Here is a 26,861-nt window from a genome sequence, read left to right as displayed (position 1 = left end):
TAAATAAAAAAGGAAGTTTAATAGAAAAGTAAATTGAATAAAAATGAAAGTGGAATAAAAATAAAAATGAAAGTTGCAGAAAATTAAATATGGAAGTTCAATCCAGAAACAACTGTACCTTAACGATCTATTTAGAACTAAAATAAAAAAGGAAGTTTATTAGAAAAGTAAATTGAATAAAAATGGATGGAGAATAAAAATAAAAATGAAAGTTGCATAAAAGTAAAAATGGAAGTTCAATCCAGAAACCACTATACCTTAACGATCTATTTGTAAATTAAATAAAAAAGGAAGTTTAATAGAAAAGTAAATTGAATAAAAATGGATGTAGAATAAAAATAAAAATGAAAGTTTTATAAAATTAAAAATGGAAGTTCAATCCAGAAACCACTATGCCTTAACGATCTATTTGGAAATTAAATAAAAAAGGAAGTTTAATAGAAAAGTAAATTGCATAAAAATGGAAGTTGAATAAAAATAAAAATGAAAATTACCTAAAATTAAAAATGGATGTTCAATCCAGAAACCACTTTTACCTTAACGATCTATTTGGAAATTAAATTAAAAAGGAAGTTTAATAGAAAAGTAAATTGAATAAAAAAGGAAGTTGAATAAAAATAAAAAAGAAAGTTGCATAAAATTAAAAATGGAAGTTCATTCCAGAAACCACTATACCTTAACGATCTATTTGGAAATTAAATTAAAAAGGAAGTTTAATAGAAAACTAAATTGAACAAAAATGGAAGTTGAATAAAAATAAAAATGAAAGTTGCATAAAATTAAAAATGGATGTTCAATCCAGAAACCACTATACCTTAACGTTCTATTTGGAAATTAAATAAAAAAGGAAGTTTAATAGAAAAGTAAATTGGATAAAAATTGAAATTGAAAAAAAATAAAATGAAAGTTGCCTAAAAATAAAAATGGATGTTCCATCCAGAAACCACTGTACCTTAACGATCTATTAAGAAATTAAATAAAAAAAGTAGTTTAATAGAAAAGTAACTTGAATAAAATTGGAAGTAGAATTAAAATAAAAATGAATGTTGCATAAAATTAAAAATGGAAGTTCAATCCAGAAACCACTATGCCTTAACGATCTATTTAGAAATTAAATAAAAAAGGAAGTTTAATAGAAAAGTAAATTAAATAAAAATGGAAGTTGAATAAAAATAAAAAAGAATGTTGCAGAAAATTAAATATGGAAGTTCAATCCAGAAACCACTATACCATAACGATCTATTCGGAAATTAAATAAAAAAGGAAGTTTAATTGAAAAGTAAATTGAATAAAAACGAAAGTTGAATAAAAATAAAAATGAACGTTGAAGAAAAATAAATATGGAAGTTCAATCAAGAAACCACTATACCTTAACGATCTATTTGGAAATAAAATAAAAAAGGATGTTTAATAGAAAAGTAAATTGAATAAAAATGGAAGTTAAATAAAAATAAAAATGAAATTGCATAAAATTAAAAATGGAAGTTCAATCCAGAAACAACTATACCTTAACGATCTATTTGGATATTAAATAAAAAAGGAAGTTTAATAGAAAAGTAAATTGAATAAAAATGGAAGTTGAATAAAAATAAAATTGAAAGTTGCATAAAATTAAAAATGGAAGCTCAATCCAAAAACCACTATACCTTAACGATCTATTTGTAAATTAAATAAAAAAGGAAGTTGAGTAGAAAAGAAACTTGAATGAAAATGGAAGTTCAATAAAAATAAAAATGGAAGTTGCAGAAAATTAAAAATGAAAGTTCATGAGAAAAACCTCTATACCTTAACGATCTATTTGGAAATTAAATAAAAAAGGAAGTTTAATAGAAAAGTAGATTGAATAAAAATAAAAATGAGAGTTACCTAAAATTAAAAATGGAAGTTCAATCCTGAAACCACTATACGTTAACGATCTATTTGAAAATTAAATAAAAAAGGAAGTTTAATAGAAAAGTAAATTGAATAAAAATGAAAGTTGAATGAAAATAACAATGAAAGTTGCAGAAAATTAAATATGGAAGTTCAATCCAGAAACGACTGTACCTTAACGATCTATTTAAAAATTAAATAAAAAATGTAGTTTAATAGAAAAGTAAATTGAATAAAATTGGAAGTAGAATAAAAATAAAAATGAAAGTTTCATAAAATTAAAAATGGAAGTTCAATCAAAAAACCACTATGCCTTAACGATCTATTTAGAAATTAAATGAAAAAGAAAGTTTAATAGAAAAGTAAATTGAATAAAAATGGATGTAGAATAAAAATAAAAATGAAAGTTTTATAAAATTAAAAATGGAAGTTCAATCCAGAAACCACAATGCCTTAACGATCTATTTGGAAATTAAATAAAAAAGGAAGTTTAATAGAAAAGTAAATTGAATAAAAATGGAAGTTGAATAAAAATAAAAATGAAAGTTGCATAGAATGAAAAATGGATGTTCAATCCAGAAACCACTATACCTTAACGATCTATTTGGAAATTAAATAAAAAAGGAAGTTTAATAGAAAAGTAATTGAATAAAAATGAAAGTTGCAGAAAATTAAATATGGAAGTTCAATCCAGAAACCATTGTACCTTAACGATCTATTTAGAACTTAAATAAAAAAGGAAGTTTATTACAAAAGTAAATTGAATAAAAATGGAAGAAGAATAAAAATAAAAATGAAAGTTGCATAAAATTAAAAATGGAAGTTCAATCCAGAAACCACTATCCCTTAACGATCTATTTCGAAATTAAATAAAAAGGAAGTTTAATAGAAAAGTAAATTTAATAAAATTGAAAGTTGAATAAAAATAAAAATGAAAGTTGAAGAAAATTAAATATGGAAGTTCAATCCAGAAACCACTATACCTTAACGATCTATTTGGAAATTAAATAAAAAAGGAAGTTTAATAGAAAAATAAATTGAATAAAAATGAAAGTTGAATAAAAATAAAAATCAAAGTTGCCTAAAATTAAAAATGGATGTTCAATCCAGAAACCACTTTACCTTAACGATCTATTTGGAAATTAAATTAAAAAGGAAGTTTAATAGAAAAGTAAATTGAATAAAAAAGGAAGTTGAATAAAAATAAAAATGAAAGTTGCAGAAAACTAAAAATGGAAGTTCAATCCAGAAACCACTATACCTTATCGATCTATTTGGAAATTAAATAAAAAAGGAAGTTTAATAGAAAAGTAAATAGAACAAAAATGGAAGTTGAAGAAAAATAAAAATGAAAGTTGCATAAAATTAAAAATGGATGTTCAATCCAGAAACCACTATACCTTGACGATCTATTTGGAAATTAAATAAAAACGGAAGTTTAATAGAAAACTAAATTGAATAAAAATGAAAGCTGCAGAAAGTTAAATATGGAAGTTCAATCCCGAAAACACTGTACCTTAACGATCTATTTGGAAATTAAATAAAAAAGGAAGTTTATTAGAAAAGTAAATTGAATAAAATTGAATGTAGAATAAAAATAAAAATGAAAGTTGCATAAAATTAAAAATGGATGTTCACTCTAGAAACCACTATACCTTAACGATCTATTTGGAAATTTAATAAAAAAAGGAAGTTTAATAGAAAAGTAAATTGAATAAAAATCAAAATTGAATAAAAATAAAAATGAAAGTTGCCTAAAATTAAAAATGAAAGTTCCATCCAGAAACCACTGTACCTTAACGATCTATTAAGAAATTAAATAAAAAATGTAGTTTAACAGAAAAGTAAATTGAATAAAATTGGAAGTAGAATAAAAATAAAAATGAATGTTGCATAAAATCAAAAATGGAAGTTCAATCCAGAAAACACTATGCCTTAACGACCTATTTAGAAATTAAATAAAAAAGGAAGTTTAATAGAAAAGTAAATTGATTAAAATTGGAAGTAGAATAAAAATGAAAATGAAAGTTGCATAAAATTAAAAATGGAAATTCAATCGAAAAACCACTATAGCTTAACGATCTATTTGGAAATTAAATAAAAAAGGAAGTTTAATGAAAAGTAAGTTGAATAAAAATGGAAGTTGAATAAAAATAAAAAAGAATGTTGCAGAAAATTGAATATGGAAGTTCAATCCAGAAACCACTATACCATAACGATCTATTTGGAAATTAAATAAAAAAGGATGTTTAACAGAAAAGTAAATTGAATAAAAATGAAAGTTGAATAAAAATAAAAATGAACGTTGCAGAAAAATAAAAATTGAAGTTCAATCCAGAAACCACTATACCTTAACGATCTATTTTGAAATAAAATAAAAAAGGATGTTTAATAGAAAAGTAAATTGAATAAAAATGGAAGTTGAATAAAAATAAAAATGAAATTGCATAAAATTAAAAATGGAAGTTCAATCCAGAAACCACTATACCTTCACGATCTATTTGGAAATTAAATAAAAAAGGAAGTTGAGTACAAAAGAAACTTGAATGAAAATGGAAGTTAAATAAAAATAAAAATGGAAGTTGCAGAAAATTAAAAATGGAAGTTCATGAAAAAATCCTCTATACCTTAACGATCTATTTGGAAATTAAATAAAAAAGGAAGTTTAACAGAAAAGTCGATTGAATAGAAATAAAAATGAAAGTTGCAGAAAATTAAAAATGGAAGTTCAATCCAGAAACCACTATACGTTAACGATCTATTTCAAAATTAAATAAAAAAGGAAGTTTAATAGAAAAGTAAATTGAATAAAAGTGAAAGTTGAATAAAAATAAAAATGAAAGTTGCAGAAAATTAAACATGGAAGTTCAATCCAGAAACGACTGTACCTTAACGATCTATTTGGAAATTAAATAAAAAATGTAGTTTAATTGAAAAGTAAATTGAATAAAATGGGAAGTAGAATAAAAATAAAAATGAAAGTTGCATAAAATTAAAAATGGAAGTTCAATCCAAAAACCACTATGCCTTAACGATTTATTTAGAAATTAAATAAAAAAAGAAGTTTAATAGAAATTAAATTAAATAAAAATGGATGTAGAATAAAAATAAAAATGAAAGTTTTACAAAATTAAAAATGGAGGGTTCAATCCAGAAACTACTATGCCTTAACGATCTATTTGGAAATTGAATAAAAAAGGAAGTTTAATAGAAAAGTAAATTGAATAAAAATGGAAGTTGAATAAAAATAAAAATGAAAGTTGCATAAAATTAAAAATTTATGTTCAATCCAGAAACCACTATACCTTAACGATCTATTTGGAAATTAAATAAAAAAGGAAGTTTAATAGAAAAGTAAATTGAATAAAAATGAAAGTGGAATAAAAATAAAAATGAAAGTTGCAGAAAATTAAATATGGAAGTTCAATCCAGAAACAACTGTACCTTAACGATCTATTTAGAACTAAAATAAAAAAGGAAGTTTATTAGAAAAGTAAATTGAATAAAAATGGATGGAGAATAAAAATAAAAATGAAAGTTGCATAAAAGTAAAAATGGAAGTTCAATCCAGAAACCACTATACCTTAACGATCTATTTGTAAATTAAATAAAAAAGGAAGTTTAATAGAAAAGTAAATTGAATAAAAATGGATGTAGAATAAAAATAAAAATGAAAGTTTTATAAAATTAAAAATGGAAGTTCAATCCAGAAACCACTATGCCTTAACGATCTATTTGGAAATTAAATAAAAAAGGAAGTTTAATAGAAAAGTAAATTGAATAAAAATGGAAGTTGAATAAAAATAAAAATGAAAGTTGCATAGAATTAAAAATGGATGTTCAATCCAGAAACCACTATACCTTAACGATCTATTTGGAAATTAAATAAAAAAGGAAGTTTAATAGAAAAGTAATTGAATAAAAATGAAAGTGGAATAAAAATAAAAATGAAAGTTGCAGAAAATTAAATATGGAAGTTCAATCCAGAAACCATTGTACCTTAACGATCTATTTAGAACTTAAATAAAAAAGGAAGTTTATTACAAAAGTAAATTGAATAAAAATGGAAGAAGAATAAAAATAAAAATGAAAGTTGCATAAAATTAAAAATGGAAGTTCAATCCAGAAACCACTATCCCTTAACGATCTATTTCGAAATTAAATAAAAAGGAAGTTTAATAGAAAAGTAAATTTAATAAAATTGAAAGTTGAATAAAAATAAAAATGAAAGTTGAAGAAAATTAAATATGGAAGTTCAATCCAGAAACCACTATACCTTAACGATCTATTTGGAAATTAAATAAAAAAGGAAGTTTAATAGAAAAATAAATTGAATAAAAATGAAAGTTGAATAAAAATAAAAATGAAAGTTGCAGAAAATTAAATATGGAAGTTCAATCCAGAAACCACTGTACCTTAACGATCTATTTAGAACTTAAATAAAAAAGGAAGTTTAGTGGAAAAGTAAATTGAATAAAAATGGATGTAGAATAAAAATAAAAATGAAAGTTGCATAAAATTAAAAATGGAAGTTCAATCCAGAAACCACTGTACCTTAACGATCTATTTAGAACTTAAATAAAAAAGGAAGTTTATTGGAAAAGTAAATTGAATAAAAATGGATGTAGAATAAAAATAAAAATGAAAGTTGCATAAAATTAAAAATGGAAGTTCAATCCAGAAACCACTATACCTTAACGATCTATTTGGAAATTTAATAAAAAAGGATGTTTAATAGAAAAGTAAATTGAATAAAAATGGAAGTTGAATAAAAATAAAAATGAATGTTGCATAAAATTAAAAATGGAAGTTTAATCCAAAAACCACTATACCTTAACGATCTATTTGGAAATGAAATAAAAAAGGAAGTTGTGTAGAAAAGAAACTTGAATAAAAAAGGAAGTTAAATAAAATTAAAAATGGAAGTTGCAGAAAATTAAAAATTGAAGTTCATTCCAGAAACCACTATACCTTAACGTTCTATTTGTAAATTAAATAAAAAAAGGAAGTTTAATAGAAATGTAAATTGAATAAAAATGGAAGTTGAATGAAAATAAAAATGAAAGTTGCAGAAAACTAATATATGGAAGTTCAATCCAGAAACCACTACACCTTAATGATCTATTTGGAAATTAAATAAAAAGGAAGTTTAATAGAAATGTAAATTGAATAAAAATGGAATTAGAATAAAAATAAGAATGAAAGTTGCATAAAATTAAAAATTGAAGTTCAATCCAAAAACCACTATACCTTAACAATCTATTTAGAAATTAAATAAAAAAGGAGGTTGTGTAGAAAAGAAACTTGAATAAAAAAGGAAGTTGAATAAAAATAAAAATGAAAGTTGCAGAAAATTAAATATGGAAGTTCATTCCAGAAACCACAATACCTTAACGATCTATATAGAAATTAAATAAAAAAGGAAGTTTAATAGAAAAGTAAATTGAATAAAAATGGATGTAGAATAAAAATAAAAATGAAAGTTGCATAAAATTAAAAATGGAAGTTCAATCCAGAAACCACTATACCTTAACGATCTATTTGGAAATTAAATAAAAAAGGAAGTTTAATAGAAAAGTAAGTTGAATAAAAATAAAAATGGTGGTTGCAGAAAATCAAAAATGGAAGTTCATTCCGGAAACCACTATACCTTAACGATCTATTTGTAAATTAAATAAAAAAAGAAGTTTAATTGAAAAGTAAATTGAATAAAAATGGAAGTTGTATAAAAATTAAATTGAAAGTTGCATAAATTTCAAAATGGAAGTACAATCCAAAAACCACTATACCTTAACGATCTATTTGGAAATTAAATGAAAAAGGAAGTTTAATAAAAAAGTAAATTGAATAAAATTGGAAGTAGAATAAAAATAAAAATGAAAGTTGAATAAAATTAAAAATGGAAGTTCAATCCAAAAACTACTATGCCTTAACGATCTATGCAGAAATTAAATAAAAAAAGGAAGTTTAATAGAAATGTAAATTGAATAAAAATGGATGTAGAATAAAAATAAAAATGAAAGTTGCATAAAATTAAAAATGGAAATTCAATCCAGAAACCACTATACCTTAACGATCTATTTGGAAATTAAATAAAAAAGGAAGTTTAATAGAAAAGCAAATTGAATAAAAATGGAAGTTGAATAAAAATAAAATTGAAAGTTGCATAAAATTAAAAATGCAAGTTCAATCCAAAAATCACTATACCTTAACGATCTATTTCGAAATTAAATAAAAAAGGAAGTTGAGTAGAAACGAAACTTGAATGAAAATGGAAGTTAAGTAAAAATAAAAATGGAAGTTCATGAGAAAAACCTCTATACCTTAACGATCTATTTGGAAATTAAACAAAAAAGGTAGTTTAATAGAACAGTAAATTGAATTAAAATGGAAGTAGAATAAAAATAAAAATAAAAATGAAAGTTGAAGAAAATTAAATATGGAAGTTCAATCCAGAAACCACTATACCTTAACGATCTATTTGGAAATTAAATAAAAAAGGAAGTTTAGTAGAAAAGTAAATTGAATAAAAATGGAAGTTGAGTAAAAATAAAAATGAAAGTTACATAAAATTAAAAATGGAAGTTTAATCCAAAAACCACTCTACCTTGACGATCTATTTGGAAATTAAATAAAAAAGGAAGTTGTGTAGAAAAGAAACTTGATTGAAAAAGGAAGTTACATAAAATTAAAAATGGAAGTTGCAGAAAATTAAAAATGGAAGTTCATTCCAGAAACCACTATACCTTAACGTTCTATTTGTAAATTAAATAAAAAAGGAAGCTTAATAGAAATGTAAATTGAATAAAAATGGAAGTTGTATAAAAATTAAATTGAAAGTTGCAGAAAATTAAATATGGAAGTTCAATCCAGAAACCACTATACCTTAATGATCTATTTGGAAATTAAATAAAAATGAAGTTTAATAGAAATGTAAATTGAATAAAAATGGAATTAGAATAAAAATAAAAATAAAAGTTGCATAAAGTTAAAAATGGAAGTTCAATCCAAAAATCACTATACCTTAACAATCTATTTAGAAATTAAATAAAAAAGGCGGTTGTGTAGAAAAGAAACTTGAACAAAAAAGGAAGTTGAATAAAAATAAAAATGAAAGTTGACGAAAATTAAATATGGAAGTTCATTCCAGAAACCACAATACCTTAACGATCTATATAGAAAATAAATAAAAAAGGAAGTTTAATAGAAAAGTAAATTGAATAAAAATGGATGTAGAATAAAAATAAAAATGAATGTTGCATAAAATTAAAAATGGAAGTTCAATACAAAAACCACTATACCTCAACGATCTATTTGGAAATTAAATAAAAAAGGTAGTTTACTAGAAAAGTAAGTTGAATAAAAATTGTAGTAGAATGTAATTAAAAATGAAAGTTGCATAAAATTAAAAATGGAAGTTCAATCCAGAAACCACTATACCTTTGCGATCTATTTGTAAATTAAATAAAAAAGGAAGTTTAATAGGAAAGTAAATTGAATGAAAATGGAAGTTGAATAAAAATAAAAATGAAAGTTGCATAAAATTAAAAATGGAAGTACAATCCAAAAACGACTATACCTTAACGATCTATTTGGAAATTAAATAAAAAAGGAAGTTTAATAGAAAAGTAAATTGAATAAAATTGGAAGTAGAATAAAAACAAAAATGAAAGTTGCAGAAAATTAAATATGGAAGTTCAATCCCGAAACCACTATACCTTAACGATCTATTTGGACATTAAATAAAAAAGGAAGTTGAGTAGAAAAGAATCTTCAATAAACATGGAAGTTAAATAAAAATAAAAATGGAAGTTGAAGAAAAATAAAAATGGAAGTTCATTCCAGAAACAACAATCCCTTAACAATCTATTTGGAAATTAAATAAAAAAGGAAGCTTAATAGAAAAGTAAATTGAATAAAAATGGAAGTACAATAAAAATAAAAAGGAAAGTTGCATAAAATTAAAAATAGAAGTTCAATCCAAAAATCACTATACCTTAACGATCTATTTGGAAATCAAATAAAAAAGGAAGTTGAGTAGAAAAGAAACTTGAATAAAAATGGAAGTTAAATAAAAATACAAATGGAAGTTGCAGAAAATTAAAAATGGAAGTTCATTCCCGAAACCACTATACCATGACGATCTATTTGGAAATTAAATAAAAAAGAAGTTTAATAGAAAAGTAAATTGAACAAAAAGGGAAGTTGAATAAAAATTAAAATGAAAGTTGCAGAAAATTAAATATGGAAAATCAATCCAGAAACCACTATACCTTAACGATCTATTTGGAAATTAATTAAAAAAGTAAGTTTAATAGAAAAGTAAATTGAATTAAAATAGAAGTGTGTTAAAAATAAAAATGAAAGTTCATTCCAAAAACCACTATACCTTAACAATCTATTTGTAAATTAAATAAAAAAGAAAGCTTAATAGAAAAGTAAATTGAAAAAAAATGGAAGTTGAATAAAAATAAAAATGAAAGTTGCAGAAAATTAAAGAGGGAAGTTCAATCCAGAAACCACTATACCTTAATGATCTATTTAGAAATTAAATAAAAAAGGAAATTTAATAGAAAAGTAAATTGAATAAAAATGGATGTAGAATAAAAATAAAAATGAATGTTGTATAAAACTAAAAATGGAAGTTCAATCCAAAAACCACTATACCTTAACGATCTATTTGGAAATTAAATAAAAAAGGAAGTTTAGTAGAAAAGTAAATTGAATAAAAATGAAAATTGAATAAAAATAAAAATGAACGTTGCAGAAAATTAAATATGGAAGTTCAATCCAGAAACCGTTATACCTTTACGATCTATTTGGAAATTAAATAAAAAAGGATGTTTAATAGAAAATGAAATTGAATAAAAATGGAAGTTGAATAAAAATAAAAATGAAAGTTGCATAAAATTAAAAATGGAAGTTCAATCCAGAAACCACTATACCTTAATGATCTATTTGGAAATTAAATAAAAAAGGAAGTTTAATAGAAAAGCAAACTGAATAAAAATGGAAGTTGAATAAAAATAAAAACGAACGTTGCAGAAAATTAAATATGGAAGTTCAATCCCGAAACCACTATACCTTAACGATTTATTTGGAAATTAAATAAAAAAGATGTTTAATATCAAAGTAAATTGAATAAAAATGAAAGTTGAATTAAAATAAAAATGAAAGTTGCATAAAATTAAAAAATGGAAGTTCAATCCAAAAACCACTATACCTTAACGATATATTTGCAAATTAAATAAAAAAAGGAAGTTGAGTAGAAAAGAAACATGAATAAAAATGGAAGTTAAATAAAAATAAAAATTGAAGTTGCAGAAAATTAAAAATTGAAATTCATTCAAGAATCCACTAGGACTTAACGATTTATTTTGAAATTAAATAAAAAAGGAAGTTTAATAGAAAAGTAAATTGAATAAAATTGGAAGTAGAATAAAAATAAAAATGAAAATTGCATAAAAGTAAAAATGGAAGTTTAATCCAGAAACCACTATACGTTAACGATCTATTTGGAAAATAAATAAAAAAGGAAGTGTAATAGAAAAATAAATTGAATAAAAATGGAAGTTGAATAAAAATAAAAATGAACGTTGTAGAAAATCAAATATGGAAGTTCAATCAAGAAACCACTATACCCTAACGATCTAATTGGAAATTAAATAAAAAAGGAAGTTTAATAGAAAAGTAAATTGAATAAAAATGGAAGTTGAATAAAAATAAAAATGAAAGTTGCAGAAAATTAAAAATGGAAGTTCAATCCCAAAACCACAATACCTTAACGATCTATTTGGAAATTAAATAAAAAAGGAAGTTGAGTAGGAAAGAAACTTGAATAAAAAAGGAAGTTAAATAAAAATAAAAATGCAAGTCGCAGAAAAGGAAAATTGGAAATTCATTCAAGAAACCACTAAACCTGAACGATCTATTTAGAAATTACATAAAAAAGGAAGTTTAATAGAAAAGTAAATTGAATAAAAATGGATGTAAAATAAAAATAAAAATGAAAGTTGCATAAAATTAAAAATGGAAGTTCAATCCAGAAACCACTATACTTTAACGATCTATTTGGAAATTAAATAAAAAAGGAAGTTTAATAGAAAAGTAAATTGAATAAAAATGGAAGTTGAGTAATAATAAAAGTGAAAGTTGCATAAAGTTAAAAATGGAAGTTTAGTTCAAAAACCACTATACCTTAACGATCTATTTGGAAATTAAATAAAAAAGGAAGTTTAATAGAAAAGTAAATTGAATAAAAATGGAAGTAGAATAAAAATAAAAATGAAAGTTTCAGAAAATTAAATATGGAAGATCATTCCAGAAACCACTATACCATAACGATCTATTTGGAAATTAAATAAAAATGGAAGTTGAATAAAAATAAAAATGAAAGTTGCAGAAAATTAAATATGGAAGTTCAATCCCGAAACCTCTATACCTTAACGATCTATTTGGAAATTAAATAAAAAAAGATGTTTAATAGAAAATTAAAGTGAATAAAAATGGAAGTTGAATAAAAATAAAAATGAAAGTTGCATAAAATGAAAAATGGAAGTTCAATCCAAAAACCACAGTACCTTAACGATCTACTTGGAAATTAAAGAAAAAAGAAAGTGGAGTAGGAAAGAAATTGAATAAAAAAGGAAGTTAAATAAAAATAAAAATGGAAGTCGAAGAAAATTAAAAATGGAAATTCATTCAAAAAACCACTATACCTTAACGATCTATTTAGAACTTAAATAAAAAAGGAAGTTCAATAGAAAAGTAAATTGAATAAAAATGGATGTAGAATAAAAATAAAAATGAAAGTTGCATAAAATTAAAAATGGAAGTTCAAACCAGAAACCACTATACCTTAACGATCTATTTTGAAATTAAATAAAAAAGGAAGTTTAATAGAAAAGTAAATTGAATAAAAAGGGAAATTGAATAAAAATTAAAATGAAAGTTGCAGAAAATTAAATATGGAAAATCAATCCAGAAACCACTATACCTTAACAATCTATTTGGAAATTAAATAAAAAAGGAAGTTTAATAGAAAAGTAAATTGAATTAAAATGGAAGTGTATTAAAAATAAAAATGAAAGTTCATTCCAGAAACCACTATATCTTAATGATCTATTTGTAAATTAAATAAAAAAGGAAGTTTAATAGAAAAGTTAATTGAATAAAAATGGAAGTTGAATAAAAATAAAAAAGAATGTTGCAGAAAATTAAGTATGGAAGTTCAATCCAGAAACCACTACACCATAGCGATCTATTTGGAAATTAAATAAAAAAGAAAGTTTAATAGAAAAGTAAATTGAATAAAAATGAAAGTTGAATAAAAATAAAAATGAACGTTGCAGAAAAATAAATATGGAAGTTTAATCCAGAAACCACTATACCTTAACGATCTATTTGGAAATAAAATAAAAAAGGATGTTTAATAGAAAAGTAAATTGAATAAAAATGGAAGTTGAATAAAAATAAATATGAAATTGCATAAAATTAAAAACGGAAGTTCAATCCAGAAACCACTATACCTTAACGATCTATTTGGAAATTAAATAAAAAAGGAAGTTTAATAGAAAAGTAAATTGAATAAAAATGGAAGCTGAATAAAAATAAAATTGAAAGTTGCATAAAATTAAAAATGGAAGTTCAATCCAAAAACCACTATACCTTAACGATCTATTTGGAAATTAAATAAAAAAGGAAGTTGAGTAGAAAAGAAACTTGAATGAAAATGGAAGTTAAATAAAAATAAAAATGGAAGTTGCAGAAAATTAAAAATGGAAGTTCATGAGAAAAACCTCTATACCTTAACGATCTATTTGGAAATTAAATAAAAAAGGAAGTTTAATAGAAAAGTAGATTGAATAAAAGTAAAAATGGAAGTTCAATCCTGAAACCACTATACGTTAACGATCTTTTTGAAAATTAAATAAAAAAGGAAGTTTAATAGAAAAGTAAATTGAATAAAAAGGGAAGTTGAATAAAAATAAAAATGAAAGTTGCAGAAAATTAAATATTGAAGTTCAATCCAGAAACGACTGTACCTTAACGATCTATTTAGAAATTAAATAAAAAATGTAGTTTAATAGAAAAGTAAATTGAATAAAATTGGAAGTAGAATAAAAAAAAAATGAAAGTTGCATAAAATTAAAAATGGAAGTTCAATCCAAAAACCACTATGCCTTAGCGATCTCTTTAGAAATTAAATAAAAAAGGAAGTTTAATAGAAAAGTAAATTGAATAAAAATGGATGTAGAATAAAAATAAAAATGAAAGTTTTATAAAATTAAAAATGGAAGTTCAATCCAGAAAACACTATGCCTTAACGATCTATTTGGAAATTAAATAAAAAAGGGAGTTTAATAGAAAAGTAAATTGAATAAAAATGAAAGTTGAATAAAAATAAAAATGGGAGTTGCATAAAATTAAAAATGGATGTTCAATCCAGAAACCACTGTACCTTAACGATCTATTTGGAAATAAAATAAAAAAGGAAATTTAATAGAAAAGTAAATTGAATAAAAATGAAAGTTGCAGAAAATTAAATATGGATGTTCAATCCAGAAAGCTCTACACCTTAACGATCTATTTGGAAATTAAATAAAAAAAGATGTTTAATAGAAAATTAAAGTCAATAAAAATGGAAGTTGAATAAAAATAAAAATGAAAGTTGCATAAAATTAAAAATGGAAGTTCAATCCAAAAACCACAGTACCTTAACGATCTACTTGGAAATTAAAGAAAAAAGAAAGTTGAGTAGGAAAGAAACTTGAATAAAAAAGGAAGTTAAATAAAAATAAAAATGGAAGTCGCAGAAAATTAAAAATGGAAATTCATTCAAGAAACCACTATACCTTAACGATCTATTTAGAACTTAAATAAAAAAGGAAGTTTAATAGAAAAGTAAATTGAATAAAAATGGATGTAGAATAAAAATAAAAATGAAAGTTGCATAAAATTAAAAATGGAAGTTCAATCCAGAAACCACTATACTTTAACGATCTATTTGGAAATTAAATAAAAAAGGAAGTTTAATAGAAAAGTAAATTGAATAAAAATGGAAGTTGAGTAATAATAAAAGTGAAAGTTGCATAAAATTAAAAATGGAAGTTTAGTCCAAAAACCACTATACCTTAACGATCTATTTGGAAATTAAATAAAAAAGGAAGTTTAATAGAAAAGTAAATTGAATAAAAATGGAAGTAGAATAAAAATAAAAATGAAAGTTTCAGAAAATTAAATATGGAAGTTCATTCCAGAAACCACTATACCATAACGATCTATTTGGAAATTAAATAAAAATGGAAGTTGAATAAAAATAAAAATGAAAGTTGCAGAAAATTAAATATGGAAGTTCAATCCCGAAACCTCTATACCTTAACGATCTATTTGGAAATTAAATAAAAAAAGATGTTTAATAGAAAATTAAAGTGAATAAAAATGGAAGTTGAATAAAAATAAAAATGAAAGTTGCATAAAATGAAAAATGGAAGTTCAATCCAAAAACCACAGTACCTTAACGATCTACTTGGAAATTAAAGAAAAAAGAAAGTTGAGTAGGAAAGAAATTGAATAAAAAAGGAAGTTAAATAAAAATAAAAATGGAAGTCGAAGAAAATTAAAAATGGAAATTCATTCACAAAACCACTATACCTTAACGATCTATTTAGAACTTAAATAAAAAAGGAAGTTCAATAGAAAAGTAAATTGAATAAAAATGGATGTAGAATAAAAATAAAAATGAAAGTTGCAGAAAATTAAAAATGGAAGTTCATTCCAGAAACCACTATAGCTTAACGATCTATTTGAAAATTAAATAAAAAAGGAAGTTTAATAGAAAAGTAAATTGAATAAAAAGGGAAATTGAATAAAAATTAAAATAAAAGTTGCAGAAAATTAAATATGGAAAATCAATCCAAAAACCACTAAACCTTAACGATCTATTTGGAAATTAAATAAAAAAGGAAGTTTAATAGAAAAGTAAATTGAATTAAAATGGAAGTGTATTAAAAATAAAAATGAAAGTTCATTCCAGAAACCACTATACCTTAACGATCTTTTGTAAATTAAATAAAAAAGGAAGTTTAATAGAAAAGTTAATTGAATAAAAATGGAAGTTGAATAAAAATAAAAAAGAATGTTGCAGAAAATTAAGTATGGAAGTTCAATCCAGAAACCACTACACCATAACGATCTATTTGGAAATTAAATAAAAAAGAAAGTTTAATAGAAAAGTAAATTGAATAAAAATGAAAGTTGAATAAAAATAAAAATGAACGTTGCAGAAAAATAAATATGGAAGTTTAATCCAGAAACCACTATACCTTAACGATCTATTTGGAAATAAAATAAAAAAGGATGTTTAATAGAAAAGTAAATTGAATAAAAATGGAAGTTGAATAAAAATAAATATGAAATTGCATAAAATTAAAAACGGAAGTTCAATCCAGAAACCACTATACCTTAACGATCTATTTGGAAATTAAATAAAAAAGGAAGTTTAATAGAAAAGTAAATTGAATAAAAATGGAAGTTGAATAAAAATAAAATTGAAAGTTGCAGAAAATTAAAAATGGAAGTTCAATCCAAAAACCACTATACCTTAACGATCTATTTGGAAATTAAATAAAAAAGGAAGTTGAGTAGAAAAGAAACTTGAATGAAAATGGAAGTTAAATAAAAATAAAAATGGAAGTTGCAGAAAATTAAAAATGGAAGTTAATGAGAAAAACCTCTATACCTTAACGATCTATTTGGAAATTAAATAAAAAAGGAAGTTTAATAGAAAAGTAGATTGAATAAAAATAAAAATGGAAGTTCAATCCTGAAACCACTATACGTTAACGATCTTTTTGAAAATTAAATAAAAAAGGAAGTTTAATAGAAAAGTAAATTGAATAAAAAGGGAAGTTGAATAAAAATAAAAATGAAAGTTGCAGAAAATTAAATATTGAAGTTCAATCCAGAAACCAATGTACCTTAACGATCTATTTAGAAATTAAATAAAAAATGTAGTTTAATAGAAAAGTAAATTGAATAAAATTGGAAGTAGAATAAAAAAAAAATGAAAGTTGCATAAAATTAAAAATGGAAGTTCAATCCAAAAACCACTATGCCTTAGCGATCTCTTTAGAAATTAAATAAAAAAGGAAGTTTAATAGAAAAGTAAATTGAATAAAAATGGATGTAGAATAAAAATAAAAATGAAAGTTTTATAAAATTAAAAATGGAAGTTCAATCCAGAAAACACTATGCCTTAACGATCTATTTGGAAATTAAATAAAAAAGGGAGTTTAATAGAAAAGTAAATTGAATAAAAATGAAAGTTGAATAAAAATAAAAATGAGAGTTGCATAAAATAAAAAATGGATGTTCAATCCAGAAACCACTGTACCTTAACGATCTATTTGGAAATAAAATAAAAAAGGAAGTTTAATAGAAAAGTAAATTGAATAAAAATGAAAGTTGCCGAAAATTAAATATGGATGTTCAATCCAGAAAGCTCTACACCTTAACGATCTATTTGGAAATTAAATAAAAAAAGATGTTTAATAGAAAATTAAAGTCAATAAAAATGGAAGTTGAATAAAAATAAAAATGAAAGTTGCATAAAATTAAAAATGGAAGTTCAATCCAAAAACCACAGTACCTTAACGATCTACTTCGAAATTAAAGAAAAAAGAAAGTTATAGCGATCCCGGGTTTACCCTTGTTGTACAGTGATCCGGACATGTGTCCGTGAATGTTGGTAGTTGTTTATTTCCTAGTTTGCATCCTCTTTACTTTATATTTTGAGTTATGGGATGTGTTGGGCAGGTTTGTTACAGGTTGGTTGTGCTTGGGAGCCTAGTGTTGCTGCCCAGATTTTTGGTCCTTCGCTCGAGCGAGGAGTTTGTCGCTCGAGCGAGAGTAGTGTTGCCCCGGTTCTGGACCTGAGAGTTGTAGTTTCTGGCTCGAGCGAGCTTTTCGTGGCTCGAGCGGTCTGGGTTTTTCTTCGCTCGATCGAGAACTTCTTGGCTCGAGCGAGAGTTTTCTGTGTCTGGTCGCTCGAGCGACCAATCCTTCGCTCGAGCGAGCGTGTTTTATATCAGCGGACAGCAGCGTCTAAAACATCACTTTTTCACCTCTTTTCTTTGAGCAAAACCTAAATCCGAGCCTCTCTCACTCTAAACTTACACTCTCTCTAAGATTTCATCTCCCTAGAGTGTGAATCTAGCCTAGGGCCTTTGTTAAAAAGATAGAGGGTGTTGAGAGCTTCGATTTAATCTGAAAAAGTTTGGATTTGGAGCAAGTTGATCTTCGGGCCTTCATCTCCTTTTTGGCTTAAACTTCAAGGTAGGGATATCCTACTCCTCTCTATGGGTTTTGTCTTTAAATTTTGGTATTTTGAGATGTTGGGCTTGGTTTGGTAATTTTGTAAAAGTTTGGGGCTTTTGTGTAATTTTACAAAAGTTGGGGTTTTATTCATAATAAACCTAGATGCATGTTTGGCATAGGAAAATGGAATGATTGTTGAATCATTGATGAAAATGGAACCTAAGGGTTGAAATGTTAATTATGGGAATTGACCTAATTACATTGTTTAATTAATTGGGATAATTAATTGAGAAGAATGAGGAATGAAATGTTGATTTGATATCCATTGTGCGTTTATTTTCTGTTTAGAAATAACTGCTTTGGGCTATCGGTGGAGGATAGTCGTGATTGTTGTAGACAATGCATGATGATTAGGTAAACTGAAACTAATCAATGAAATGTGTCATGGAACTTGACGGTTAATTGAATACATTAATTGTATGTATTGTGTGATTGTATATAGAACCAATGTGTTTATATACGTTATGTGTAGAGGAGGAGATAGGGGATGTACTCCGCGGTTTAGGGGAAGATAGGGGATGTACCTCTAAACCGGATAGGTATTTGGAGGAGATAGGGGATGTACTCCGTAGACAGAGCTCATATGCTTGTCTAGAGAAGTGAAGATAGAGCTCATATGCTTATCTTTGTGAAGTGTGGATACAGCTTGTATGCTTATCTGTGGATATTGTTGATATACATATCTGTTGTAGAATGTGGATACAGCTTGTATGCTTATCTGTGGATATTGTTGATATACATATCTGTTGTAGAATGTGGATACAGCTTTTATGCTTATCTGAATGTGAGATATAGTTTTTATACATATCTGTTGAAATGATGATAGAGCTGACATGCTTATCTGTTGAAAAAGGGAAAATGAAAGGTAACTTAGACTCATAAGTTGTAAGACATAAATATGAAATTTATGTGATTGTATCAGTGTTGACCAACTATCAATTGCTAATGTTTTAGTCATTGTCCATGGTTGGTTTAGTGTATTTCTACTGGGCTGTGGCTCACCCTATATGGGAACATCATTTTCAGGTACAGGAAGCATGCCACCTCCAAGGACATAGCTGGGAGGCTAGAGGCGGACATGTTCTGTTGTTTTACTTTTGATGTATTACATGTAACTTCAAGCCAAGGGCTTAATGTGTATCGAGTTAGTACTCTTTGTTGTAACCAAGTGTTAACTTGGAAAGCTGTAAGCCCGTAGGGCATTTTGTTATGATGTTAGCATGTAATACTTATGTAATGGAATTCTAATGAATGATAGAAGGTGCTTAGTTTATCTATCAACGCTTGTCTTATTTGTTGGGTTTAATGTTATTATTTTGAGGGCGTTACAAAAGTTGAGTAGGAAAGAAACTTGAATAAAAAAGGAAGTTAAATAAAAATAAAAATGGAAGTCGCAGAAAATTAAAAATGGAAATTCATTCAAGAAACCACTATACCTTAACGATCTATTTAGAACTTAAATAAAAAAGGAAGTTTAATAGAAAAGTAAATTGAATAAAAATGAATGTAGAATAAAAATAAAAATGAAAGTTGCATAAAATTAAAAATGGAAGTTAAAACCAGAAACCACTATACCTTAACGATCTATTTTGAAATTAAATAAAAAAGGAAGCTTAATAGAAAAGTAAATTGAATAAAAATGGAAGTTGAGTAAAAATAAAAATGAAAGTTGCATAATATTAAAAATGGAAGTTTAGTCCAAAAATCACTGTACCTTAACGATCTATTTGGAAATTAAATATAAAAGGAAGTTTAATAGAAAAGTAAATTGAATAAAAATGGAAGTAGAATAAAAATAAAAATGAAAGTTGCAGAAAATTAAAAATGGAAGTTCATTCCAGAAACCACTATACCATAACGATCTATTTGAAAATTAAATAAAAAAGGAAGTTTAATAGAAAAGTAAATTGAATAAAAAGGGAAATTGAATAAAAATTAAAATAAAAGTTGCAGAAAATTAAATATGGAAAATCAATCCAAAAACCACTATACCTTAACGATCTATTTGGAAATTAAATAAAAAAGGAAGTTTAATAGAAAAGTAAATTGAATTAAAATGGAAGTGTATTAAAAATAAAAATGAAAGTTCATTCCAGAAACCACTATACCTTAACGATCTATTTGTAAATTAAATAAAAAAGGAAGTTTAATAGAAAAGTTAATTGAATAAAAATGGAAGTTGAATAAAAATAAAAAAGAATGTTGCAGAAAATTAAGTATGGAAGTTCAATCCAGAAACCACTACACCATAACGATCTATTTGGAAATTAAATAAAAAAGAAAGTTTAATAGAAAAGTAAATTGAATAAAAATGAAAGTTGAATAAAAATAAAAATGAACGTTGCAGAAAAATAAATATGGAAGTTTAATCCAGAAACCACTATACCTTAACGATCTATTTGGAAATAAAATAAAAAAGGATGTTTAATAGAAAAGTAAATTGAATAAAAATAAATATGAAATTGCATAAAATTAAAAACGGAAGTTCAATCCAGAAACCACTATACCTTAACGATCTATTTGGAAATTAAATAAAAAAGGAAGTTTAATAGAAAAGTAAATTGAATAAAAATGGAAGCTGAATAGAAATAAAATTGAAAGTTGCAGAAAATTAAAAATGGAAGTTCAATCCAAAAACCACTATACCTTAACGATCTATTTGGAAATTAAATAAAAAAGGAAGTTGAGTAGAAAAGAAACTTGAATGAAAATGGAAGTTAAATAAAAATAAAAATGGAAGTTGCAGAAAATTAAAAATGGAAGTTCATGAGAAAAACCTCTATACCTTAACGATCTATTTGGAAATTAAATAAAAAAGGAAATTTAATAGAAAAGTAGATTGAATAAAAATAAAAATGGAAGTTCAATCCTGAAACCACTATACGTTAACGATCTTTTTGAAAATTAAATAAAAAAGGAAGTTTAATAGAAAAGTAAATTGAATAAAAAGGGAAGTTGAATAAAAATAAAAATGAAAGTTGCAGAAAATTAAATATTGAAGTTCAATCCAGAAACGACTGTACCTTAACGATCTATTTAGAAATTAAATAAAAAATGTAGTTTAATAGAAAAGTAAATTGAATAAAATTGGAAGTAGAATAAAAAAAAAATGAAAGTTGCATAAAATTAAAAATGGAAGTTCAATCCAAAAACCACTATGCCTTAGCGATCTCTTTAGAAATTAAATAAAAAAGGAAGTTTAATAGAAAAGTAAATTGAATAAAAATGGATGTAGAATAAAAATAAAAATGAAAGTTTTATAAAATTAAAAATGGAAGTTCAATCCAGAAAACACTATGCCTTAACGATCTATTTGGAAATTAAATAAAAAAGGGAGTTTAATAGAAAAGTAAATTGAATAAAAATGAAAGTTGAATAAAAATAAAAATGAGAGTTGCATAAAATTAAAAATGGATGTTCAATCCAGAAACCACTGTACCTTAACGATCTATTTGGAAATAAAATAAAAAAGGAAGTTTAATAGAAAAGTAAATTGAATAAAAATGAAAGTTGCCAAAAATTAAATATGGATGTTCAATCCAGAAAGCTCTACACCTTAACGATCTATTTGGAAATTAAATAAAAAAAGATGTTTAATAGAAAATTAAAGTCAATAAAAATGGAAGTTGAATAAAAATAAAAATGAAATTTGCATAAAATTAAAAATGGAAGTTCAATCCAAAAACCACAGTACCTTAACGATCTACTTGGAAATTAAAGAAAAAAGAAAGTTGAGTAGGAAAGAAACTTGAATAAAAAAGGAAGTTAAATAAAAATAAAAATGGAAGTCGCAGAAAATTAAAAATGGAAATTCATTCAAGAAACCACTATACCTTAACGATCTATTTAGAACTTAAATAAAAAGGAAGTTTAATAGAAAAGTAAATTGAATAAAAATGGATGTAGAATAAAAATAAAAATGAAAGTTGCATAAAATTAAAAATGGAAGTTAAAACCAGAAACCACTATACCTTAACGATCTATTTTGAAATTAAATAAAAAAGGAAGCTTAATAGAAAAGTAAATTGAATAAAAATGGAAGTTGAGTAAAAATAAAAATGAAAGTTGCATAATATTAAAAATGGAAGTTTAGTCCCAAAATCACTGTACCTTAACGATCTATTTGGAAATTAAATATAAAAGGAAGTTTAATAGAAAAGTAAATTGAATAAAAATGGAAGTAGAATAAAAATAAAAATGAAAGTTGCAGAAAATTAAAAATGGAAGTTCATTCCAGAAACCACTATACCATAACGATCTATTTGAAAATTAAATAAAAAAGGAAGTTTAATAGAAAAGTAAATTGAATAAAAAGGGAAATTGAATAAAAATTAAAATAAAAGTTGCAGAAAATTAAATATGGAAAATCAATCCAAAAACCACTATACCTTAACGATCTATTTGGAAATTAAATAAAAAAGGAAGTTTAATAGAAAAGTAAATTGAATTAAAATGGAAGTGTATTAAAAATAAAAATGAAAGTTCATTCCAGAAACCACTATACCTTAACGATCTATTTGTAAATTAAATAAAAAAGGAAGTTTAATAGAAAAGTTAATTGAATAAAAATGGAAGTTGAATAAAAATAAAAAAGAATGTTGCATAAAATTAAAAATGGATGTTCAATCCAGAAACCACTGCACCATAACGATCTATTTGGAAATTAAATAAAAAAGAAAGTTTAATAGAAAAGTAAATTGAATAAAAATGAAAGTGGAATAAAAATAAAAATGAACGTTGCAGAAAAATAAATATGGAAGTTTAATCCATAAACCACTATACCTTAACGATCTATTTGGAAATAAAATAAAAAAGGATGTTTAATAGAAAAGTAAATTGAATAAAAATAAATATGAAATTGCATAAAATTAAAAACGGAAGTTCAATCCAGAAACCACTATACCTTAACGATCTATTTGGAAATTAAATAAAAAAGGAAGTTTAATAGAAAAGTAAATTGAATAAAAATGGAAGCTGAATAGAAATAAAATTGAAAGCTGCTGAAAATTAAAAATGGAAGTTCAATCCAAAAACCACTATACCTTAACGATCTATTTGGAAATTAAATAAAAAAGGAAGTTGAGTAGAAAAGAAACTTGAATGAAAATGGAAGTTAAATAAAAATAAAAATGGAAGTTGCAGAAAATTAAAAATGGAAGTTCATGAGAAAAACCTCTATACCTTAACGATCTATTTGGAAATTAAATAAAAAAGGAAGTTTAATAGAAAAGTAGATTGAATAAAAATAAAAATGGAAGTTCAATCCTGAAACCACTATACGTTAACGATCTTTTTGAAAATTAAATAAAAAAGGAAGTTTAATAGAAAAGTAAATTGAATAAAAAGGGAAGTTGAATAAAAATAAAAATGAAAGTTGCAGAAAATTAAATATTGAAGTTCAATCCAGAAACGACTGTACCTTAACGATCTATTTAGAAATTAAATAAAAAATGTAGTTTAATAGAAAAGTAAATTGAATAAAATTGGAAGTAGAATAAAAAAAAAATGAAAGTTGCATAAAATTAAAAATGGAAGTTCAATTCAAAAACCACTATGCCTTAGCGATCTCTTTAGAAATTAAATAAAAAAGGAAGTTTAATAGAAAAGTAAATTGAATAAAAATGGATGTAGAATAAAAATAAAAATGAAAGTTTTATAAAATTAAAAATGGAAGTTCAATCCAGAAAATACTATGCCTTAACGATCTATTTGGAAATTAAATAAAAAAGGGAGTTTAATAGAAAAGTAAATTGAATAAAAATGAAAGTTGAATAAAAATAAAAATGAGAGTTGCATAAATTTAAAAATGGATGTTCAATCCAGAAACCACTGTACCTTAACGATCTATTTGGAAATAAAATAAAAAAGGAAGTTTAATAGAAAAGTAAATTGAATAAAAATGAAAGTTGCAGAAAATTAAATATGGATGTTCAATCCAGAAAGCTCTACACCTTAACGATCTATTTGGAAATTAAATAAAAAAAGATGTTTAACAGAAAATTAAAGTCAACAAAAATGGAAGTTGAATAAAAATAAAAATGAAAGTTGCAAAAAATTAAAAATGGAAGTTCAATCCAAAAACCACAGTACCTTAACGATCTACTTGGAAATTAAAGAAAAAAGAAAGTTGAGTAGGAAAGAAACTTGAATAAAAAAGGAAGTTAAATAAAAATAAAAATGGAAGTCGCAGAAAATTAAAAATGGAAATTCATTCAAGAAACCACTATACCTTAACGATCTATTTAGAACTTAAATAAAAAAGGAAGTTTAATAGAAAAGTAAATTGAATAAAAATGGATGTAGAATAAAAATAAAAATGAAAGTTGCATAAAATTAAAAATGGAAGTTAAATCCAAAAACCACTATACCTTAACGATCTATTTGGAAATTAAATAAAAAAGGAAGTTTAATAGAAAAGAAATTGAATTAAAATGGAAGTGTATTAAAAATAAAAATGAAAGTTCATTCCAGAAACCACTATACCTTAACGATCTATTTGTAAATTAAATAAAAAATGGAGTTTAATAGAAAAGTAAATTGAATAAAAATGGAAGTTGAATAAAAATAAAAATGAGAGTTGCATAAAATTAAAAATGGATGTTCAATCCAGAAACCACTGTACCTTAACGATCTATTTGGAAATAAAGTAAAAAAGGAAGTTTAATAGAAAAGTAAATTGAATAAAAATGAAAGTGGAATAAAAATAAAAATGAAAGTTGCAGAAAATTAAATATGGAAGTTCAATCCAGAAAGCACTGTACCTTAACGATCTATTTAGAACTTAAATAAAAAAGGAAGTTTATTAGAAAAGCAAATTGAATAAAAATGAAAGTTGAATAAAAATAAAAATGAAAGTTGAAGAAAATTAAATATGGAAGTTCAACCCAGAAACCACTATCCCTTAACGATCTATTTGGAAATTAAATAAAAAAGGAAGTTTAATAGAAAAGAAAATTGAATAAAAATGGAAGTTGAATAAAAATAAAAACGAAAGTTGCATAAAATTAAAAATGGAAGTTCAATCCAGAAACCACTATACCTTAACGATCTATTTGGAAATTAAATAAAAAAGGAAGTTTAATAGAAAAGCTAATTGAATAAAAATGGAAGTTGAATAAAAATAAAAACGAACGTTGCAGAAAATTAAATATGGAAGTTCAATCAAAAAACCACTATACCTTAAAGATTTATTTGGGAATTAAAGAAAAAAGATGTTTAATATAAAAGTAAATTGAATAAAAATGGAAGTTGAATTAAAATAAAAATGAAAGTTCCATAAAATTAAAAAAATGGAAGTTCAATCCAAAAACCACTATACTATAACGATATATTTGGAAATTAAATAAAAAAAGGAAGTTGAGTAGAAAAGAAACATGAATAAAAGTGGAAGTTAAATAAAAATAAAAATTGAAGTTGCAGAAAATTAAAAATTGAAATTCATTCAAGAATCCACTATGCCTTAACGATTTATTTGGAAATGAAATAAAAAAGGAAGTTTAATTGAAAAGTAAATTGAATAAAATTGGAAGTAAAATAAAAATAAAAATGAAAGTTGCATAAAAGTAAAAATGGAAGTTTAATCCAGAAACCACTATACGTTAACGATCTATTTGGAAAATAAATAAAAAAGGAAGTGTAATAGAAAAATAAATTGAATAAAAATGGAAGTTGAATAAAAATAAAAATAAACGTTGTAGAAAATCAAATATGGAAGTTCAATCCAGAAACCACTATACCTTAACGATCTAATTGGAAATTAAATAAAAAAGGAAGTTTAATAGAAAAGTAAATTGAATAAAAATGGAAGTTGAGTAATAATGAAAGTGAAAGTTGCATAAAATTAAAAATGGAAGTTTAGGCCAAAAACCACTATACCTTAACGATCTATTTGGAAATTAAATAAAAAAAGAAGTTTAATAGAAAAGTAAATTGAATAAAAATGGAAATAGAATAAAAATAAAAATGAAAGTTACAGAAAATTAAATATGGAAGTTCATTCCAGAAACCACTATACTTTAACGATCTATTTGGAAATTAAATAAAAAATGAAGTTTAATAGAAAAGTAAATTGAATAAAAATGGATGTAGAATAAAAATAAAAATGAAAGTTGCATAAAATTAAAAATGGAAGTTCAAACCAGAAACCACTATACCTTAACGTTCTATTTTGAAATTAAATAAAAAAGGAAGCTTAATAGAAAAGTAAATTGAATAAAAATGGAAGTTGAGTAAAAATAAAAATGGAAGTTGCATAAAATTAAAAATGGAAGTTTAGTCCAAAAACCACTGTACCTTAACGATCTATTTGGAAATTAAAGAAAAAAGAAAGTTGAGTAGGAAAGAAACTTGAATAAAAAAGGAAGTTAAATAAAAATAAAAATGGAAGTTGCAGAAAATTAAAAATGGAAATTCATTCAAGAAACCACTATACCTTAACGATCTATTTAGAACTTAAATAAAAAAGGAAGTTTAATAGAAAAGTAAATTGAATAAAAATGGATGTAGAATAAAAATAAAAATGAAAGTTGCATAAAATTAAAAATGGAAGTTCAAACCAGAAACCACTATACCTTAACGTTCTATTTTGAAATTAAATAAAAAAGGAAGCTTAA

This window comes from Camellia sinensis, unplaced genomic scaffold, assembly GCF_055761805.1.
Source record: "Camellia sinensis isolate YWXY unplaced genomic scaffold, ASM5576180v1 Unanchor1, whole genome shotgun sequence".
In the NCBI taxonomy this organism is placed as follows: domain Eukaryota; kingdom Viridiplantae; phylum Streptophyta; class Magnoliopsida; order Ericales; family Theaceae; genus Camellia; species Camellia sinensis.
The sequence above is the reverse complement of the archived record's forward strand: the minus strand, read 5'-3'. Positions refer to the sequence as shown.